Below are 23,419 nucleotides of genomic sequence, written 5' to 3'. Positions count from 1 at the left end.
AACAGAAATATAGCTTAAGTAAGTTAGCAGATGTCTTCAGCAATGTAGATGATACCAAGTACCAGAGGTGGTACTGTCTATAATTCATTAAATATTATAATAATTTTAACTAGGATTAACACAAATTGGGCTGTTGACAGAAATAAAGAGGTATAGTGCAAGCCATTGACCTACATATTGAACATTCATTGGGCCATATACTTAACAGCTGTTTGAGGTCACTGTTACATCACATAGGCTGACAGAAGCTTATAGAGTCATAAAGTCATAGAGATGTACAGCATGGAAACAGGCCCTTCGGTCCAACCCATCCATGCCGACCAGATATCCCGACCACACATTTTGAAAGACCAAATAGTCATAAGAATGAGAGTCCTGATAAATTGATCTACGTTATGGGAATAACGTTGCAGAGCATTTGATCCGGCCTGCCTATGACTTCAAACCCAGTGCAATGTGACTGACTTTTAACTGCTGTCTGGGCAATTAGGGATGGGCAATACATTGGCATAAATGGTGACACCACATCTCATGAATTAATTTTTTAAAATCCCAACAGTTACCTGAGGCTATTCTGAGACAACTTTATGTTGCATTGATAATTTTGAGTACAGAGACTTGTTATAGCTGGACAAACAAAGTTTTGAAAGGAGTATGTAAGGATTAATTGGATAATAAGAGTAAAATAGGGATTTCTATCATCACAGTGAAATGTTCATGTCAAGCAAAATTCTCCAAATAAGATGTAAGTGCCAGCATCACAGAACATTCGAGAGAGGTCTTGGAAATCATAAGGGATTAGCAAACAAATGGAATGAACAGATACTGGTAAGGAATGAGCAAACAGTACCAGGCAGATCCAGACTCGCGTAAGATTAAGTGGCTTCTGTCTCTGTGAAAGATGATATGTACCAAGGGTTGGAGACATCTTTTTATTGTATAGTTTTGTACTAACAAGTTTAGAATTTGCAGATGGAATCAAAGATGTTTAAATTGATAATTTATTACATTAGTAAAATTTTATTTTAGCTCAACTAGAGTGGAATCTCCCTGCACACTTGAATAAGAAATCAAAAATTTATATTCAAACCCTGTGCTTGATCATTAGCAGTATCCACAGCATGCTATTTTTCATAATACCAACATGAGGAATGCTATGAGATATTTCTTTTTATTCCCTTATGGGATGGGGTCATTGCTGGCTGGCCAGCATTTATTGCACATCTCTAGTTGCCCTTGAGAAGGTGGTGATGAGCTGCATTCTTGAACCATGGCAGTCCATGTGCTGCAGGTAGACCCATACTACCCATAGGGAGTGAGTTGCCAGGGGGGCTACCCCTAGATTTAAAGCAGTGTCCCTTAATTCGAGACTGACCCAATAGAGGAAACATCCTTTTCACATGCACCTTGTCAGGATCTTATACTCATCAATCAATCAACCACATTCTCCTAATTTCCAGTAGAAACAAGCCCAGCCTGTCCAACATTGTGGCTCAGTGATTAGCATTACTGCTTCACAGCATCAGGATCCCAGGTTCAATTCCAGCCTCGGGCAACTATCTTTGCAGAGTTTGCACGTTCTCCCCATGTCTGCGTGGTCTTCCTCCCAATAATGTGCAGGTCAGGTGAATTGGCCATGCTAAATTGCCTGTAGTGTTAGGTGCACTAGTAAGAGGGAAATAGGTCTAGGTGGGTTACTCTTCAGAGGGTTGGTGTGGACTTGTTGGGTTGAAGGGCCTGTTTCCACACTGTAGGGAATCTAATCTACTCTCATAAGACAACCCTCTAATTGTAGGTATCAACTGAGTAAATCTTCTCTGAACTGCCTCCAATAACTTTACTTCCTTCCATAATAAAGAGACTAAAACTACACTGTATTGAGATGTGGTCTTCATCAATGCCATCTATAACTCAAGGAAAAATCCTTACCCTTGTACTCAATCCCTCTGATACTTCTCTGCTGCATACTCCTGATTTGAGACCCAGAGTTTGATCATTAGGGAGCATGGCAAAAACTAGGAAACTACAGGCCAGTTAGCTTGCTATCTGTTACAAGGAAGGTGTTGGAATTGATTATTAAAGAAATTAAATCTGCGCATTCAGAAAAAAAACATCAAAAGGAGATCATATTTAACCAATTTATTGAAGATCATTGAAGAAGAAATATGCACGATGGATAAAGGGGAACTTGTAGACGTATAAGATTTGGATTTCCAGGAGGTATTTGAATAAGATGCTACATTAAAGGCTACTTCTAATAATGGATAATGAATTCATTTGGATAGAAGATTGGTCACTTACAAAATAGAGAGATTTCAAAACTGGGTCTTTGATCTTTAAAATGTGGTGAGTAGACTTCTGCAGGGATCTACACTGGGAATTCATTTTCTAATTTACATTAGATGAGGGGTGCAAAGGCTTGAGAGCTAAATGTGCATTTTATTGATTGATTTATTGTTGCATATATTTTTCTATAAAATAGAATGAGAAGTGTTGTATAATAATGTGGCCACTCATTGGCACCATCTTAAAACACAGAAAAATAAACAAAAGCATGGAATATAAAGGCAGAAAAATAAAGAAATAAAGAAGAAATGTTTGAATTTACAGTCCTTCTTGTTAAGTGCTCTGCCATTGCCCATGGGCCTAGCGGCCAGGCATGAAAAATGCCCCTCTTCAGCGCCGTCTTGCCTCAACTGACACCCTTGTCATTCCGAGTCCTAGCTAGACCTTGCCAATGCAGAGGCCACCAATGCCGTTGGGTACAGCACCGGCCTAAACTCGACTGCCGCTGCCGCTGCCGCCGCATATGCTTTGGGTCCATCTCACCAATGCTGCTGGTGCTGATGGGTCATATATTGGGCCCAAGCTCACCTCTGCCACTGCCAGCATCCAAACCCTCCTCCACCATAGCAGCCCCGAGTCAGCATTAGGACTGACTTGTCAAAATAGAACAGGTAGGATGACTCCAAAACAGGTAGGAAAATATAACGAAACAAAGAGCTGTGGATGCTGGCGATCCAAAACAAAAATAGAAATTGATGAAGAAAGTCATGAGGTCTCACAGCATCTGGGGAGGGAAAGCAATATTAATGTTTCGAATCCAGTGATCCCTCTTCAGAATGGGTATGAAAGTATGTTGTAACAAAAGGATGTTACAGACAGATGTTGTTAGACTGAGTTGAGTGGGCAAATGTTCAGCAGAAAAAGAATAATATGGCAAACTGAAATGTTGTTCATTTTGGCAGGAATACAAAATTTTCTTTAGTGGAGAATGACTTCAGAATCAAGAAGGCTAATGGGATTCTACCCTTCGGCCCAACAAGTCCACACCGACCCTCTGAAGAGCAACCCACCCAGACCCAGTCCCCTACATTTACCCCTTCACCTAACACTATGGGCAATTTAGCCTGGCCAATTCATCTAACCTGCATATTTTTGGACTGTGGGAGGAAACCAGAGCACCCAAGGATACTCAAGCAGACATGGGGAGAATGCACAAACAGACAGTTCCTGAGGCAGGAATTGAACCAAGGTCTCTGGTGCTGTGAGGCAGCAGTGCTAACCATTGTGCCACCATGCCACCCCACAGAGTCAGCTTGAGATTCTAGATTACTAGCACATTAGTTTTGCTACTGTTTCCTTCTTATTTAGCTTCTCTGTCTCTAGTGGCTCTCATATTATTAATAGATTCATATTGTTGAGTCACTCTCATCGAAGTGGCATTTCGCTTAACTTTTAATTGGCTGAAACAACTCAAACTCACAAAAAGAAGATCAATACCTGGTTTCAACAGTTTCCTCATCCAATTTGTGTACTGAGCACACTGACAAACATTCTATTACCACTGAAGAATGAATTTAAAAAGAAATTAAATTCAGAACATAGGCAGGCGTCCCCGGATGAACTTATGAATTTATTTCATCACCCAGCTTCCATTACTGCAATGTTAGTTACATTTTCTATGACGTAACCAATGTAGTGTGCATAGCAAAGAAGTAGAGGACAGATAATAGGTGGAGTGAATGACCTTGCCCAATCTACATAACCAATACCCAGTCCATAAATTACCTGTGAAGAACAGATTTTTTTTTCTGACAAATAGCTCATTTCCAAAATTAACTGGAAAGAAACTGCACAGCCTTCAATATTTACAGTAGATATTTCAGAACTAAGTAGTGTTGATATTTACTATGGTTTGTAAACTAGAATAACTGTGAATAATATTTAAAAATATGAAGAAACTAGTGCCAGTGATAGCAGTGCACATACTTGCATCCCTGTATTTACAGTTACATTATTAGAATCAGGGTAAATATTACAATCTTGAAGTTTAATTTTCCTGGTTTCATTGAGCTTCTTCCTGCAACTGCTTAGCTGTATAAAATGCCAGAGATACTTCTAATATCAAAAAACTGATTTTATACTACTGGATTGTTTTTGTATATCACATCATGTCAAAAAAAAGGAGCAGAGCCCAAGGCTAAAGGAAAATATGTTTCATGAATTAGCTCTGGCGCAGAGCACCTTAAGAAATTGTACAGGGTATAAATGGTGAAATAAGATTTACTAAGTTAAATGTATACTTCAATAATATTGATTCTATAGGGCTTGCATTTCAAACTTTATACACAAAGGGTCAAGTCCCGAGAGTAAGAGAATTTTCTAGCTCCGAAGAAAACATTTAGCTTCTTGGTCTTGTGCCAGCTCTTTGGACCCATTAGGTTGCCCCTCTCCTTTCCTTTCCCTACATCATTTAGATTGTTCTTTTCAAAATATTAAATCATTTCATTCTTTGAGTGCTATCAAAGGTGGTACATTTTAAAATCATTTCTGATCGATTAGTTAACAACAGTTTCCAGTAAAAGAAAATCTCTTGACTGTTCTCTTTGTGAGCGATGATTTCAATGTATGATGGATCCTCATCGCTGCTCATTGTGTTATGTAAGCTAGCTGGACTTTTGGTAATTTTAAGCAGCTTTGCTGTCAATGTCTCCTTTGAAGTTGGGATCCACATGGCCCCATTTTATCTAACCTAGTGAAGGAAAACCTCACCTACCATGTTTTTGTACCTCTGCATTACTTGTATACCTGCAGCTGGTGTTGCTTTTCCCTGCAGCTCCCCAGATGCCTACCTATGCACAGTTGGTCTTTTATATGCAGTGTTATGCCCGCTGCTGGTCTCAATCTTTCCTGTCACTCCCCTCGTTGTGTTCTCGGCACAATTTTATTCCTGCTCCTTCCCACTACATCCCAACTGTATTTTCACCATCTCTACACAATTATATCATTGCTATTGGCTTCGATATCACTGGCTGCTCCTTGCTGTGTTCGTGCCAATTCTGCACCACACTCAACGGTAAAGTTCCCTCCGAGAAACAGAATGTTTGATGACAAAGAGCTTAAGTTCAGTGCCAAGCTAAAGATCTGCAGTACATCAGTGTTACTTACTCTCCTATTGGCATCAAAAACACCAATGTAGAGTAGACATCTCAAATTCTTAGTGAAATATTACCAGCGATACTGCTAAAATCCTCAATCCTAGAATGAAATGTGGCCTGATAAACTTTTTTTTAGTAAATGCTGTGGTCATTTACTGAAGCATAACTACACAAACTGTTAAGTTTCTTTAACAAATGACTAGACATTTGTTGCACAAAAAATGGAAATAAATAATCAAGCAAGATTATCTAGATTTTGAACAGTTAAAAAAGTCTTAAAGCACACAGCAAACAAAAACTAATTAATTCCCCAACACAACGTATTCTTCTATATCAAATCTTTAAGTTTTGGTAGCTGATTCACCCAGTCCTTTCCTGCAAACTGTGAAGCTTTCTTACATGATTACTTAAAAATTAAGAGCTTAGATTTTCTCAGCTTTTTAGTCATGTTCCGCCTTTCTAAACAAACACTCCTGGCCTGACAGTTGCACCAACTAAATATTTCTCCTGAGGTAATTGTTTTTGCTGAAATGTTCTATGTTCCTTTCTTCAGGAGAGAAACTATGTTTTATTTCTGATCTCTGTTGTCATTTCTAACCTTCACAAAAACTTTTAATCTCTGGGATTTCTAAGCCAAAATCAATCCTTGTTTATCCTGAACCAAAAGATATATTAATATTAATCTTTGTTATAAACTGCACAGTTCAAGAATTTTCATGAATACACTTCATTAACGGGGGTCCTTGCTCTCTAACACATATTTGATTGGATGACTATTCCAGACGGATAGTATGACCCAGTTAATATTTCAAAAAATAACTATCCAAATATTTGACAATTTTAAAATCCAAACTCTAAAACTTAAATTCATGTCAGACTAGTAGCCTCTTGGCCAGAATGTTTTTGCTTGTGAATTGTTTAATACTTTCTTCTATTTTAATAAAATTGAGGTTGAGACATGCATTAATGTCCAAGTAGAATAATGCTTGATAGTAAAGTGTGTAGAATTTCTTTCTTATATTGTACCTCTCATGTTGTGGAGCTGTTTGTAACAATATTTTATTCGTGAGATCTATATTTCATGGATATTGTGGTTTCATTTTTGTAGGCCATAATATAGTGATATTTGTTCCTGTATCAAAATTAAAATTAATGAGAGATTCACTAACAGAAACCACTTTTTTCTAGAATAATTGACTTAGCTCAGCAATTGCTTGTAGACCATTAATTATGAATTCCCCTTGATACTGAACTTTTCCATTAAATTTTGTAGTTTCAGAATTTTATTTGTTCTAATAATTATTGATCAAGCCAACGTCTTTGTAACTTCAGTATATATAGACTGTTGTTTTATATATATACTTGGCCTCTATTAATAAAGCTGATGATACAATATGGTTTGTGAATCATCCCTTCCAACTCTGCTGTCACCATTTATATATTCACTTCCTTCTGGTTTTGCTCACGCTGTAACATAGTGCCATTTATTTTATACTTTCTGTCAATTTCATTCTAACAAAATGTGTCCCCATAAACTTCTTGGCATTGAACTACATCTGTCACATAACCACCCACTTCAGTTGCATCTCTTTCTTTGGTAAAAAAAGAATCACAGTATTCACTTGCCACTTACTTCGACATGCAAACCTTGTGTTGGCCTTGAATCAGCTTCATGTCTCCCTTTAACATGCTTTGACTATTTATGTGACTGTAGAAGACTTTGATATTCCACTCTCTGTTGCCTACTAGTGTTTTTTTGAAATTTCTTCTCTGCAGAGAATAGTCCCACTTCAAGTGCTCGTGACAAATTCAAAGTTTGCAGATGATATAAAGCATGGAAGCTTTGTAAGCTGTAAGAAGAACAGTTTGATCCCTTCAGCAGATTCAGGGTCATCCAGATAAGAAAATAGACCAACTACAAAGTATATAAGGAAGAGCTTCCTCTACAAAAGGATATCTGAAAGATAGAAAGGAACTTTCAGAGGAGAAACAATCTGCAGATTCAAGATCTATCCTCAAGTAGATTACTATTCTTCAAGTCTGATGACAGAGTATTCTGGGAAAATTATGAAATATCCAGATTGGCGACATTGGTGAAGTCTGAGTTGGGGGGAGTAGATAAGGAAGTGGTAAATATAACATAGTTCTAAATAAGATGTATAATGTGCTAGTTATAGGGGAAAAACCTTCAGGGGAGAGATCGTATCAGGTAATGGTTCACAAGCTGTTACGTTCATGTTGAGGTCCATTCTACTGATATTGCCCACAATGTATGGATAGAGACAGTGAGTCCTACACAAGCCTTTGCAGGGAAGAGATATATTCTATATGGCTCCTAAGATTCTTGGTAATTATGCCTGACTAATTAGGTGGTTGCACTAATAGTTACCATGTAATTAGACATCTTGCTAATTAAGAGCTGAAAAATGTGTTGCTGGGAAAGCGCAGCAGGTCAGACAGCATCCAAAGAGCAGGAGAATTGATGTTTCGGGCATGAGCCCTTCTTCAGGAATCCTGATTCCTGAAGAAGGGCTCATGCCCGAAACGTCAATCTCTTGCTCCTTGGATGCTGCCTGACCTGCTGCGCTTTTCCAGCAACATATTTTCAGCTCTGGTCTCCAGCATCTGCAGTCCTCACTTTCTCCTATCTTGCTAATTAAGAACTCTGTTCTTCTGTAAAGACTCTGCGCTGGAATATCCTCCATCACTGATAATTGGACACCCCCAAATAAAATATAGACAAAGGGTTTGTGGCAGCAAAACTATCTCAAACAACCCTTATTCAAAATCACAAACTTGCAATGACGGCAGATTCTGCGAGGTGACAATGAATCTCTATCATAACCAAAACTTTACTGATGCAATGAAACTAAGTTCTCTTTTACAAGTTTATCATATTATAATCCCCTGTATTAAAGCTTTGTCTCCCTCTTCATTTTTAGTGTTTGATATTTAATTTTTGTTCTCTCTTTAGTCAATATGACTTCAAACTTTTCTAAATTAAACTGCATGCAAGAATTATGTACAAAATCAGTTAAGTTACATCCTTTAACAGTTCATCTTGCTTACTGTTATTACGTTATCAGCAAATTTTAACATTAGGAACTATAACTGACCTTAGGTTCTATGTAAATATTAATGCAGGTACACTGTCCTTCTTGAGCTTACAGGTATTAGTATAATTTGACAAAACTGTGTAATCATAATGAATTCTTGAACCACTCTACTTTTTAATTTTTATTGTAACATGATAAAAAAAATCACATGAAAATTGCATCAGTAACTTCCTGATCATGATAATAATCTAGTAATCCATAGAAAATTAGTTCTTCATTGAACAGTGACAGGTTATGTTAAACTTTCCATATACACTGCCACATATTCATTAGCATCATTTTTTTTTATCAACAACTTTCTGTGGGGCATTTTAAAGAATGCCTTTGCTAGAATCAATATAGATAACATCCATTGCATTATCCATATCAGTATATTCATCATTTACTCAATGAACGCTAGTTAATTTGCCAAGCATGTCTCGACAAAGTCCACACCAAATCTCCGAAGAGAATCCCACCTACCCAATCACTGTAACTTGACATTTTCCTTTGCTAATTCACCAAACCCACACATTCCTGGATACAAAGTACAATTCAGCATGACCAATCTACCTACCTCGCACATTTTTGAACTCTGAGAAGAAATCAACGCAGAAACAGGAAGAATATGCAAACTCCAATTGCGCAAGAGTGGAGAATGCCTTTGCAAGAATCAATACAGATACTTATTGATACTTTTGGATACTGCTGGGGGGGATGACCTACCAGAGGAAAGCCATAGCAGTCAGTTCTCTGGCACTGAGCCTGACATTGTGGCAAAGAAGGGAAGGGGGCAAAATAGAAAAGTACTCGTGGTAGGGGACTCGATAGTTAGGAGAATCGACAGGAGATTTTGGGTCAGGATCGGGATTCCCGGAAGGTATGTTGCCTTCCTGGTGCCAGGGTCCGGGGCATCTCTGATCGGGTGTATAAGGTTCTAAAAGGGGAGGGCGAACAGCCAGAAATCTTGTTACATATTGGCACTAATGATATAGCCAGGAAAAGGATCGAAGATATAAAAAGTGATTTCAGAGAGTTAGGATGGAAGGTGCAAAGCAGGACAAACAGAGGAGTGTTCTCTAGTTTACTACCGGTGCCACGAGATAGCGAGGCGAGGAACAGGGAACGGGTGCAGATTAATTCTCAGCTGCGAAGCTGGTGTAGGAGAGAGGGCTTCAGATATGTAGATAAGTGGGATGCCTTCTGGGGAAGGTGGGACCTGTACAAGAAGGACGGGTTGCATCAGAACTGGAATGGGACCAATGTCCTGGGTGGAAGGTTTGCTTGAGTAGTTCGAGAGAGTTAAAATAGTATGGCAGGGGGGTGGAAACCTGAGCTGTATACCGGAGGTGAGAGTTGATGCAGATGAGGCAATAGCAAGAGGTAGACCAGCTAGTGGGAAGGGTTTTCCTTGCAAGGAACCAAGGGATCAGTTAAAGTGTGTTTGCTTTAACGCAAGGAGTATCAGGAATAAAAGTGACGAACTTAGAGCATGGATCAGTACCTGGTGCCATGATGTTGTGGCCATAACAGAGACATGGGTTTCTCAGGGGCAGGAATGGTTGATGGATGTTCCAGGGTTTAGAGCATTTAAAAAGAATAGGGAGGGGTGAAAAAGAGGAGAGGGTGTAGCACTACTGATCAGAGAGGGTATCACAGCTACAGAAGCTTCCATTGTCGAGGAAGATCTGCCTACCAAGTCAGTATGGGTGGAAATTAGGAACAGTAAGGGAGCAGTCACCTCTTTAGGGGTTCACTACAGGCCCCCCAATAGCAGCAGGGAGATGGAAGAAAGCATAGGTCGGCAGATTTTGGAAAAGTGTGGACGTAGTAGGGTTGTTGTAATGGGTGACTTTAACTTTCCCAATATTGATTGGAACCTCCTTCAAGCAGAAGATTTGAATGGAGCTGATTTTGTAAGGTGTGTTCAGGAGGGTTCCCTAACTCAGTACATTGACAGGCCGACGAGGGGAGAGGCCATTCTAGACTTAGTGCTCGGAAACGAACCGGGGCCGGTATCAGATCTTGTGGTGGTAGAGCATTTTGGTGATAGTGACCACAACTGCCTCACATTCTACATAGCTATGGAGAAGGAGAGGATTAGGCAAAATGGGAGGATATTTAATTGGGGAAGAGGAAACTATGATGAAATTAGACATGAGTTAGGTAGCATGGATTGGGAACAATTGTTCCATGCTAAAGGCACTATAGACATGTGGAGACTGTTTAAGGAACAGTTGTTGCAAGTGATGAATAAATATGTCCCTCTGAGACAGGCAAGAAGTGGTAAGATAAACGAACCTTGGATGATGAGAGCGGTGGAGCTTCTCGTCAAAAGGAAAAAGGTAGCTTACATAAGGTGGAGGAAGCTAGGGTCAAGCTCAGCTCTACAGGATTACAGGCAGGCAAGGAAAGAGCTTAAAAATGGTCTGAAGAGAGCCAGGAGGGGGTACAAGAAAGGCTTGGCAGAACGGATTTGGGAGAACACAAAGGCATTTTACACTTATGTGAGGAATAAGAGAATGGTCAAAGAAAGAGTAGGGCCAATCAGGGATAGCATAGGGAATTTGTGTGTGGAGTCTGAGGAGGTAGGGGAAGCTCTAAATGAGTTTGCTTCTGTCTTTACGAAAAAAACAAACTTCGTAGTGAATGAAACCATTGAAGAGCAGGTGTGCATTCTGAAATGGATAGAGATAGAGGCAGCTGATGTGTTGAAAATTTTGTCAAACATTAAGATTGACAAGTCGCCAGGCCCGGACCAGATTTGTCCTCGGCTGCTTTGGGAAATGAGAAATGCAATTGCTTCGCCACTTGCAAAGATCTTTTCATCCTTGCTCTCCACTGGAGTCGTATCTGAGGACTGGAGAGAGGAAAATGTAATTCCTCTCTTCAAGAAAGGAAATAGGGAAATCCCCGTAAATTACAGACCGGTAAGTCTCACGTCTGTCATCTGCAAAGTGTTAGAAAGGATTCTGAGGGATAGGATTTATGACCATCTGGAAGAGCATGGCTTGATTAAATGCAGTCAACACAACTTTGTGAGGGGCAGGTCATGCCTCACAAACCTTATCGAGTTCTTTGAGGATGTGACTAGAAAAGTTGATGAGGGTCGAGTTGTGGATGTGGTGTATATGGACTTCAGCAAGGCATTTGATAAGGTTCCCCATGGTAGGCTCATTCAGAAGGTCAGGAGAAATGGGATTCAGGGGAATATAGCTGTCTGGATATAGAATTGGCTAGCGAACAGAAGACAGCAAGTGGTAGTAGAAGGAAAATATTCTGCCTGGAGGTCTGTGGTGAATGGTGTTCCACAGGGCTCTGTCCTTGGGCCTCTATTGTTTGTAATTTATATTACTGACTTGGATGAGGGGATTGAAGGATGGGTCAGCAAGTTTGCCGATGACACAAAGATTGGAGGTGTCGTTGACAGTATAGAGGGCTATTGTAGGCTGCAGCGGGACATTGACAGGATGCAGAGATGGGCTGAGAGGTGGCAGATGGTGTTCAACCTGGATAAATGCGAGGTGATGCATTTTGGAAGGTCGAATTTGAAAGCTGAGTACAGGATTAAGATAGGATTCTTGGCAGTGTGGAGGAACAGAGGGATCTTGGTGTGCAGGAACATAGATCCCTTAAAATGGCCACCCAAGTGAACAGGGTTTTTAAGAAAGCATATGGTGTTTTGGCTTTCATTAACAGGGGGATTGAGTTTAAGAGTCATGAGATCTTGTTGCAGCTCTATAAAACTCTGGTTAGACCGCACTTGGAATACTGCGTCCAGTTCTGGTCGCCGTATCATAGGAAAGATGTGGACGCTTTGGAGAGGAGGTTTACCAGGATGCTGCCTGGACCAGAGGGCTTATCTTATGAGGAGAGGTTGACTGAGCTCAGACTTTTTTCATTGGAGAAAAGGAAGAGAAGAGGGGACCTAATTGAGGTGTACAAGATAATGAGAGGCATAGATAGAGTCAATAGCCAGAGACTATTTCCCAGGGCAAAAATGACTAACACGAGGGATCATAATTTTAAGCTGTTTGGAGGAAAGTATAGAGGGGATGCCAGAGGCAGATTCTTTACACAGAGAGTTGTGAGAGCATGGAATCCGTTGCCAGCAGCAGTTGTGGAGGCAGGGTTACTGGGGACATTTAAGAGGCTCCTGGACATGCATATGGTCACAGAAATTTGAGGGTGCATACATGAGTATCAGTGGTCGGCACAACATCGTGGGCTGAAGGGCCTGTTCTGTGCTATACTGTTCTATGTTCTATGTTCTATAACATCCACTGCATTATCAACATCAGTATATTCATCATTTACTCAATGAACTCTATTTAATTTGTCAAGCATGACTCGCTGTGTACAATTTTTTTCAACCATCCTTAAATTAGCCATAATCTCTCATTACATAATGCTTTTGTACCATGTAATGGTTTCTTGACCTCACGAGTTCATATCTATAATTTTCTGAACACTTTTAGACTTTGTCTGTTCCTCAAATAACATTTTGTACAGGTGATTTAAGGAGACAATTTTCTAGTTCTCAGAAAAAACTTCCAACATGAAGAAGCATTTATATATAAAAAAGAAGTTGTGTGCAAATTAATCTATTATGGTGCCCATGAAATTGTAATCGGTTATTATAAAAACTCACCTAGTGCACTCATGTCCTTTATCTGGTCTGAGCTACTTCTGTCTCCAGATGAACTGCAGTGTGGTTGACTCTTAACTATTGTCTGAAATTGCCCATATAATCCATGAACAATTAGAAATGTATCAACAAATGCTTGTCTTGGAAAATCTTATCCATGTCCAACGTAAGTTATGTTGCAATATAATTTAATTATTGGCTATAAAGTCACAAATTTCATTATTTTCTCCCATCATTCCGTAACTCCCTTTCTTTATACACATTAATCTTAGCTGATTAAGTACAATGTTTTGATTAGTGTATTGTTTGGGAGATGGCACACTTAAATATTGTATAAAAAATCCTTTTTCACAGGTAGAGCTCAGGTAAATATCTCCCCGATTAGTTTAATCAATCATTCTGTCCTGCTAAAATATTGAAGTTGCTGAAATTCTAGCTTGGTGGCACTTAATCATTGCTTCCTGATTCACTTTGTCATCTCTGCTGCACAACAAGATTTTAGAACTTATTTCATACAGAATGGAAGCAGGCCAGAGTCCACACCAAATCTCTGAAGGGAATCCTACCTACCCAATCAATGTAACTTGACATTTTCCATTGCTAATTCACCAAACCCACACATTCCTGGACACTAAGAACAATTTAGCATGACCAATCCACCTACCCTGCACATCTTTGATCTCTGAGAAGGAATCAACGCAGAAACAGTAAGAATATGCAAACTCCACACAAACAATTGTGCAAGAGTGGAGTCAACCTTATCAAATGCCTTATTGAAGTCCATGTACATGACATCTACAATCCTTCCCTCATCAATCACCTTTGTCACTTCCTCAAAGAATTCTATTAAGTTGGTTAGACATGACCTTCCCTGCACAAAACCATGCTGCCTATCACTGATAAGCCCATTTTCTTCCAACTGTAAATAGCTCCTATCCCTCAGTATCTTCTCCAGCAGCTTCCCTCCACTGACATCAGGCTCACCGATCTATAATTACCTAGATTATCCCTACTATCATTCTTAAACAAGGGACAATATCAGCGATTCTCCAGTTCACCGGGATCTCACCCGTGTTCAAGGATGCTGCAAAGATATCTGTTAAGGTCCCAGCTATTTCCTCTCTTGCTGCCCTCAATAACCTGGGATAGATTTCTTCTGGACCTTGCGACTTGTCTACCTTAATGCCTTTTAGAATACCCAACACTTCCTCCCAACTTGACCTAGGGTAATCAAACATCTATCCCTAACCTTAATGTCCATCATGTCTCTCTCCTCAGTGAATACCGACATAAAGTCCTCATTGAGAATCTCACCATTTTCTCTGACTCCACGCATAACTTTGTCTTTGAATGGGCCAACTTTTCTCTAATTACCCTCTTGTTCCTTATACGCAAATAAAAGCCTTTGAGATTGTCTGTTTGCTAAAGAAATTTCATGACCCCTTTTAGCCCTCCCAATTCCTCATTTTAGATTGGTCCTACTTTTCTGATATTCATCCAAAGCTTTACCTGTTTTCAATTGCCTTTCTCCTCTTTGCTAGTCTCACAATTTCACCTGTCATCCATGGTTTCCTAGTCTTGCCAATTCTATCCCTCATTCTCACAGGGTCATGTCTCTCCTGCACTCTAATCAACCTCTCTTGAAATGCCTCCCACATATCAAATTTGGATTTATCCTCAGACAGCTGCTCCCAATCCACATTCCCAAGCTTCTGTCAAATTTTGCTATAGTAGGCCTTCCCTTAATTGAGCACTCTTCCATTAGGACCACTCTCATCTTTGTCCATGAGTATTCTAAAACTTACGGAATTGTGAACACCATTCCCAAAGTAACGCCTACTGAAATTTCAACCACCTGGCCAAGCTCATTCCCTATCACCAGGTCCAATATGCCCCCATCCCGTGTTGTTCTATTTACATACTGTTCTATAAAATCCTCCTAGGTGCTATTTACAAATTCTGCTCCACCTAAACTTCTAATATCAAGCAAATCCCAGTCAATGTTGGGAAAAGTAAAATCTTCCATCACCACCATCCTGTTTTTCCTACAACTTTCCATAATCTGTCTACATATCTGTACATCTACCTTGCTTTCGCTGTCAGGAGGCCTATAGTGCAGCCCCAGCATTGTTACCTCACCCTTCATATTTCTGAGTTCTGCCCATATTACCTCACTGTTCAAGTCCTGCATCGTGCTATCCATCAGCACAGCTGTGATATCCTCTCTGACCAGTAATGCAACTCCTCCACCCCTTTTACCTCCCTCTCTATCCTACCTGAAGCATCAATATTCTGGGATATTTCGTTGCCAATCATGCCCTTTCAGCAACCAAGTCTCAGTAATAACAATAACATCATACTCCCAGGTAAATTCATCTGCTTACCTACTACATTTCTCACATTAAAACAAATGCAGCTCAGACCTCCTATCCCTTTGCATTCATCATTTACTCCCTGCCTACTTTTCCCTTTAGTCACGCTGACCTGATTATCTAATTCCTTACAGGCATTAGTTACTACCTCTTTACTATCCACTAATCTCCTCATTTGGTTCCCATCCCCCTTGCCACATAAGTTTAAACCCTCCCCAACAGCAAGATCAAAAGCACCCCCTTGGATATTGGTTCCAGTCCAGCCGGTTTTGAAATAGTCCCACTTCCCCCAAAACCTGTTCCAATGTCCCAAAAATCTGAACCCTTCCCTCCTGTACTATCTCTCAAGTGATTCATTCATCCTGTGTATTCTTTCATTTCTACTCTGGCTACCACGTGGCACTGGTAGCAATCCTGAGATTACTACCTCTGAGGTCCTCCTTATTAACTTGGCTCTTAACTCCATAAGTTCTTCTTGTAGGACCTCAACTCATTTTTTACCTACATCTCCTGACCTCCTTAGCATCACAGATGCTCCAAAGTGAGTCCATCCACAGCTCCAGAGCTGTCATGTGGTCTAACATGTGCCTATATGCACCATGACAACTGGCTGTTCATCCTCCCCTTTCAGAATGCCATGCAGCCAACCTGAGACATCCCTGACCCGTGCACCTGGGAGGCAACATACTATTTGGGAGTTCCATTTTTGACCACAGAACCACCTATCTACTCCCCTTACAATTGAATCCCCTATAAATGTAGACCTTCCACTAGTTTTCCCACCCTCCTGTACAGCAGAGGCAGCTAGGGTACCATGAGCATGGCTACTTCTACCTCCCCCTGGTGAGCCATCTCCCCCAACAGTATCCAAAACAGTACACTTCTTATGGAAAGAGATGACACAGGAGACACCTGCACTGCCTTCCTGCTCTTTCTCTGCCTTTTGGTCACCCATTCACTAAATTCACTAAACGTGCTATCCATGACCTCCTTAGCATCACAGATGTTCCAAAGTGAGTCCATCCACAGCTCCAGAGCTGTCATGTGGTCTAACAGCTGGACACACTTTCTGCACGTGAAGGAGTCAGGAACAGCAGCCACATTTCTAAGCTTCTACATTGAGTAAAAGGAGCATAATACGGATCTGGAATTTCTTGCCATTTTTACTCTTAAGATTAGCTTAGTCCAACTATAATACCAAATAATAGATAAATGAAATTTTTAAGAAGTGACCAATCACGTTACTTAGCAGCCCATGATATATATAAAAAAAAATCCTTATCTTATCAACACACCACAGAGTCATTTTCTTTCTGTTTAGTGGAGGAGAGAGGGTGGGAGACACTGCATGTGTCTCGTTTCTCACCCCTGTCCAAATATATCAGTTCACTCATCTTCCCAGAGTGCAATTCGACTGCTCCCACTCAATTCTTCACTCTCACTGCTCCCATTCCTGCTGCAAAATGGAGGCCGCTGATTCCACGAGATAAATAATTAAATGGAAAATTTACCTTCCCAGCAGCCCCTGGTCCTCGCTCTCACCACTCCCACTGTTGCTGCAAAATCAGTTGTGGCATAGAGTATAAAAATTGGCAAGTCATGTTGCAGCTGCATAAAACTTTAGTTCAGCCACTTTTGGGAATATTGGTTCTGGTTGCCACACTACCAGGAGGTTATGGAGGTTTTGGAGGGGATACAGAAAAGATTTACCAGAACATTGCTAGCTTTGGAAGGCATGAGTTATGAGAAGAGATTGGACAAACTTGGTTTGGTTTCACTTGAATGTCAGGGACTGAGGAGGCGATCTGATAGAAGTTTACAGAATTATGACAGGCGTGGATAGAATGGATGGTCAAAGTCTTTTTCACAGGGTAGAAATGTCAGACATCATAAAGGAGACATAGGTTTCAGGTAAAAGAGGAAAAGTTTAAATGAGAGTGAGAGGGTCATGTTTTACACAGAGGGTGATAAATGCTTAGAATGTGCTGTCAGAGGAAGCAAAAGTAGATACAATAGTGGCATTTAAGAGGCATTTGACAGACATAGGAAGAGGCAGAGAATAGAAGGACACAAACTACGTTGAGGCAAAAGATTTTTAGTTTAGAATGGCATCATGTGTAAGGGTGGGCTTGCTGGGCCGAATGGCCTGTCCTTATATTGTTCTTTGTTCTTTGTGTTGGGGCATGATTTTACCTCAATAGACAATGATAGATTTATCACCAGCATTTTTTTAAAGGTCAACTTACTACTGTGATCATTTCTATTGTAACCACACGCTAAATGAAAACTTACTTTTGCAAACCTTCACCTGTCTGAAAGCCTCATTTTTCATTTACTTGGAAGGAAACCTTGCTTATTTGATAACTGATATTGTTTTTAAACCATTAAAATGTGTGCACAGCATGCACAATTGAGGGTTTGTATTATTGTGGCCTTCACCAGAGTCAAAAGAAAATAGAAGCTGAGCAGAAAATCAAACACCAACTCCAGGTAACACATTAATTTATCAAGTAATGTGGGCAATGTTCATAATTAGTAATTACATTGCTGTGATTTATAACATCAAAGGCCTGTTTTATTTTCAGCATCCTTAATATCATAAAATATTACAAGTTGCTTTATTGTGAAACACATGTTGATAACAAGCTAGTAGGTATTAGAACACATTAAAAAAATCCTTGGTCAATGGTATCAGCTTTAAAGGCATTTTAAAGATGTCGAGAGAGGTAAAGATTTAGAAGGGTTTAATGAGGGAGATTTGGGCAAGGCTGTTGACTTAGTGATAATAAAATACACTGTATATGAGCTATCAGTTTTTCTAATTAAGTTCTGGATTTAACCAATTCATCAAAAAACTATGTTTTATAAAATTTGTTTCTGCTTGACTGGAAAAGACCACATTGTTTTGCATATTCATACTTGATTTAGTGACCATTTTAATATGTAGCTCATAGGAGATCAGCTTAGGGATGCAGATAATTACATTACTAGCAATATGCATTTGAAATCTTGCCAGGCTGCTGGCAGATGAGTGATCCGAGTGTTTATAACGATTCCTAATGAGCCCTTAATCGAAATCAGAACATCTTCCAAATTTGGTTGATTTTTGCGCTACTCAGTTAAAATAAATGGAGGAGTTAATAGAGCTTTTCTAGAATGCTTCTCAGACTTGCATCATATGTAATAATTTAGACATTTTAGAGCCATTCCAAAGAAAGATATTGCTGTTATATGTGAATACTATGTCTAGCTGATGAGCATTATACCTATTATTATAGGTCAGGCTACTGGATTAAAGCTAAATAGATTTTTTTTTAAATACATATTTTTGGAAGCAAGTTGGAATAGTGAAATCGTTATAACTGCAGGGACTAAAATCATTTTACATTTTTCTGAATGAAATGCTGATTCTGGAGTCAGAAATCTCAGTTGTGATTTACCTCTGCCTTTCTACCAGTTTATTGACAGAGATAGGGTAAAACATTCAAAACCTTGAGCTATGTCTGTCCATTTCCATGACTTTCTAGCAATTATCTTCCAACTGTTAATTATCAATCTTGCATTGAACCTTTAAAGATTTACACGTGTCATGCTCTCCTAAAATGCTACAAGTCTGTTCTTTTCTGGAATTTTTGATGCTCAACAGCATTGAAATGATAATGTCACAAAATGTGATGCATGACACTATTCTGTCCCAGTGAGCTTATATAAATGATTCATTATGGCACCTGCTGCTGGGTAAGATTTTGGGGGTTTCCTTTAACTTTAATTATTGCTAAAAAAGCTTTTTGTCATGCACTCACCAAAACAATATGCATGAATATCAATTATAGGGGAACATTATCTATGAGAGGAAAGTGCAAAGTTATTGGCAAGTGGAATGTTATTAGTGGAGCTGTTGCCATCGAGGATATGCCAATTAATTATGATTGACACTTAACTACCAGACTTTGTTGGCATTTTAAACAAGGAAGGTTTGTTGGCCAAAACATTGATCATAACATTACTCTCAGAAATGAACCAGTGAGAGGTTGTCACTTACTTTGTTGAGCTGAAAAAAATGCAGTGCGTACATATCCTTTCTATCTACAACGAACAGCAGCCTATGCTTAATGTATGTAACTTTCAGTACATACTTGCGCTACACTGTGAACCAATCTGACAGTCCTAAATTGGTCCATCATTATTTGGAGTGCACAGCCTACATCACACTGGCACTGAATTCAAATACCACATTACTCATTTTTGTGGTGGGTAGAACTTGTTTTGAACTTTTGTTCTGTAGTGGAGAGCACCACTTATTTTGTCACTGCATGTCATAGTTACAACAGCTAATTTCACGGACAGTCAATTGTATCAAATGGCATATCCCTCACAATAAGCAAGGTGCTGACCATACTTAACCAGCCCTTACAAAACTTGCAACAGTGTCCAAATTTTGATGTGATTTCACTGTTGGACAGGGTTTGCTGAACAATCCTGAATGTGAGAACATTTATGTTCACATTCGAATTGGGAACCTCAGTTAGACTTGCGGTTTGCTGTGTTTGTGTCCTGATGAGTGCATGATGCAAAGTTTCAATTAAGTCTTTTTTTTAAGCAATATTCAAGCTTTGTTTGATCAAATAGATATCTACTTTAAGTGCAAAACCCAACTAAATAGGATGAATCTGACAGACCCAATTTAAAATGTCTGCTAGTTTTAGTTTGTTATAAGACCTGTTCCAGGTACATATATGTGAACATAAACTTTGCAGAATCTATTAAGCTTATCATAACAAGTATGATAGACATTGTACTCAACAAAATCAGTAGTTTTCAGTTGATCCAGCTAGGGACACCAGCTCACAATGCTGGGTGATTGGGCATTAATCTTTTGTTTTCTGGTGCCTAAAGTTGTCCTTCCATCTTTGATCTTCTCTTCTTGTGCACTGAGGTACTGAGAATCACTTATTAGCTATTGCCAGCTACCACACTAGCATGATCAAAAATACCCTTAACTCTACTTGTTTTGCTCATGCCCAAACATGATCAATCACAGATTGATTAAACATTGTATGCTCAATTTCCTATTGGTTTCTTAAAAAGTAATGGTCAACTTAGTGACATCATTTCCGATCGTCTCTTGATTCATGTTTTGACTTGCCAGTTACCTTGGAACACCACCTCTTGTTTAGCAGTTTTTATCAACATACAAACCTTTTACACCCTTGCTGATAATGTTGCTCTGTATCATAAATTGCCATTTGCTTAACTATGCAGTGTCACTCCCCAGTAATAAATTGTCAACCCAAGTATCCTAACTGATGTGTCTAGGTATTCTCCAAAATCTATTAATATCACTTAATTGAAAGATCTATTCTTCTGACTCTAGAATAACCAGCTCTAATTGAACCAAATTAAAGTTCAAAATTATTATTCTAGATTGTTTGACTCAAGTCTGTTTCATACGTTTAGTTATAAAACTAAACCAATTTTAAAAATAACTGTGCCTTTTTACCTCAAAAGGTCCACATTTTTCAGTCTCATTTTCAATTAGTTTGAACCATCCAGATGCCTTTTAAATAATGAATTGTACCAGCCTCCACCACTTCCTCTGGCAGCTCATTCCATACGTGCACCTCCCTTTACATGAAAAAGTTGCTCCTTAGGTCCCTTTTAAACCTTTCCCCTCTCACCCTAAAGTTGTTTAATCAAGTCAAAATTATTGAAAATTAACTCAAACTTATAGGTATAAGAGAGAAGGACAGAACAGACAAAATGGTGATGCAGACTCCTCCACCTCCCTCATAATCCTCCTGACCTCTGTCAATGGAACATCCCATGTCACTTTCATAAGACACTATAATCTTGAAACTGTCATTTTGTGTCAGCTAGCTGTTTCCACAGCATCAGTGGAAGTGGGTGAAAGAAGCCCACATTTACCAAGACAGAAAAATTGTACCTAATCAGCAGTTGACAGCTGAACATACCGGTGGCTGTTCTAGCACCCCAGGATAAGTTCATATTGTAAAATTAAGGATCAAAATTGCAGTTAAAGCCAAATTTTCATGCTGGTGTTCTTGTAAGTGACAGAGTCATACAGCATAGAAACAGACCCAACTTGTCCATGCTGATCAGGTTTCTCAAACTAAACTAGTCTCACTTGTTTGCATTTGGCCCATATCCTTTCAGGCCTTTCCTATTCATGTGGCTGTCTAAATATCTGTTAAATGTTGCAACATGTCTTGCATATACTACTTTGGCAGTTCATTCCACATATGAACACCCTTTGAGTGAAAAAGGTGCTCCACAGATTCACTTTAAATCTTCTCCTCTCGCCGCAAAAATATACCCTGAGTTTGAACTCCCCCACCTCTAGAAAAATCCGTTTGCTATTTACTTATCTATGCCTGACATTATTTTAAAAACCTTCATTAGGCTACTGATTAACCTCCGATGCTCCAGTGCCTATTTTTACCTTTACACCAGAGTAACTCCAATGAGCTTATAAGGAGTTAAGATTTTCTAGAGCAGATAGAAGGAGAGGCTGGTTTGCTTACAGGCATATTTAATAAGGATGTTGTGCAAGCCAAAGAAGATTATTAGTGAAGAAAGACTGTGGGTGGACCTCTCAAATTAACAGTCTGATTTAGTAAAGATTCTTTTTCCGCAAAACAATTGGCACTCAAAAAAAAACATATAAAATAGTTGGTGCATATGAAATATATCCATTTTTATTTTACACAAACAACTGATAGTGACTGGCATTCGAACATGAGATTGCCTGACAGAGTCTCCACTGCACAATAAAGAAGCTCACAGCAAATATGCACAAACAGCCTTAACTCACACCTTGTCAGATTATTACAATCCACAGTGACTTTCTTTCCTTTCTTTTAATATCCTCTCGGGTGTTTTTAATGTGTTACAAATACTTCTGCTGTCTCCAGATAGCTCCCAACCCTCTTCACATCTGTTCCACAGGGACTGAAGACAAATACACAGCAACTAACAGATTTCAAGCTCAGACTATAAAATGAGATGCTTTATTGGAAGGTAGGGAGTTCCTTGTCATTTCTGAAGACATTTTATGGGAATTTTTTTTGCACAATTCTTCCTTTGTCTGTTGTGCTCCTTTAGGAATGTAAGACACATGTTGTACTGAATTTTCTTTCATTTGGAAACATATTTAGAATGCAGATAACATGTTACCTTTTATTTAGATCTTCTTCAATTAGATCAATTCAGATATTTGGAAAGTAATATATTGGGAAGGTGTCATTCATTTAACACGACTTTGTCGAAGAAATCTTTTAAATCTTTTTGATAGTATATTGACTGTGTGTACAACTGAAATCATAACTGCTTAAAGATAACACCATTTGTGACTTACATTTCGAACGTCAGAGATACAATGTGATGTTGTACTTTTGCCTGCTGTATTCCTGTTATCCCTTCTATACAGCAGGTTTGTTAAATTTATAACTGATGTCAGAATTACTAACTGGATCTTACTGGTAATAACTCCAAAAGACATAAGGAACTGATTGTGTGAAATATTCATTTTTTAAAATCAATATTCACATAGAATTTGCTTATAAAGTTTGTTCTCAAAATGGGAAGATAAACAAATATTAAGGTCTGAAGATAAGTCAAGTTGGACTCAAAATGTTAATTCTGTTTCTCCCTCCGCAGAATCTGCCAGATCTGCTGAGTTTCTCCAGCCTTCTCTATGTTTGTGTTTGTCCCTGTCTCAGACAATTATTTTCTAGCCATAAATGCCACACTGAGTGGTAATGCATCTTCAGGGGTAAAACTGCACCAACCACAAAAATATGGAACTGGACACACACATTGTGCAGACTGGCCAGGAGCGCGAGT

This window comes from Hemiscyllium ocellatum, chromosome 1, assembly GCF_020745735.1.
Source record: "Hemiscyllium ocellatum isolate sHemOce1 chromosome 1, sHemOce1.pat.X.cur, whole genome shotgun sequence".
Taxonomy (NCBI): Eukaryota; Metazoa; Chordata; class Chondrichthyes; order Orectolobiformes; family Hemiscylliidae; genus Hemiscyllium; species Hemiscyllium ocellatum.
Note: the sequence above shows the minus strand (reverse complement) of the source record.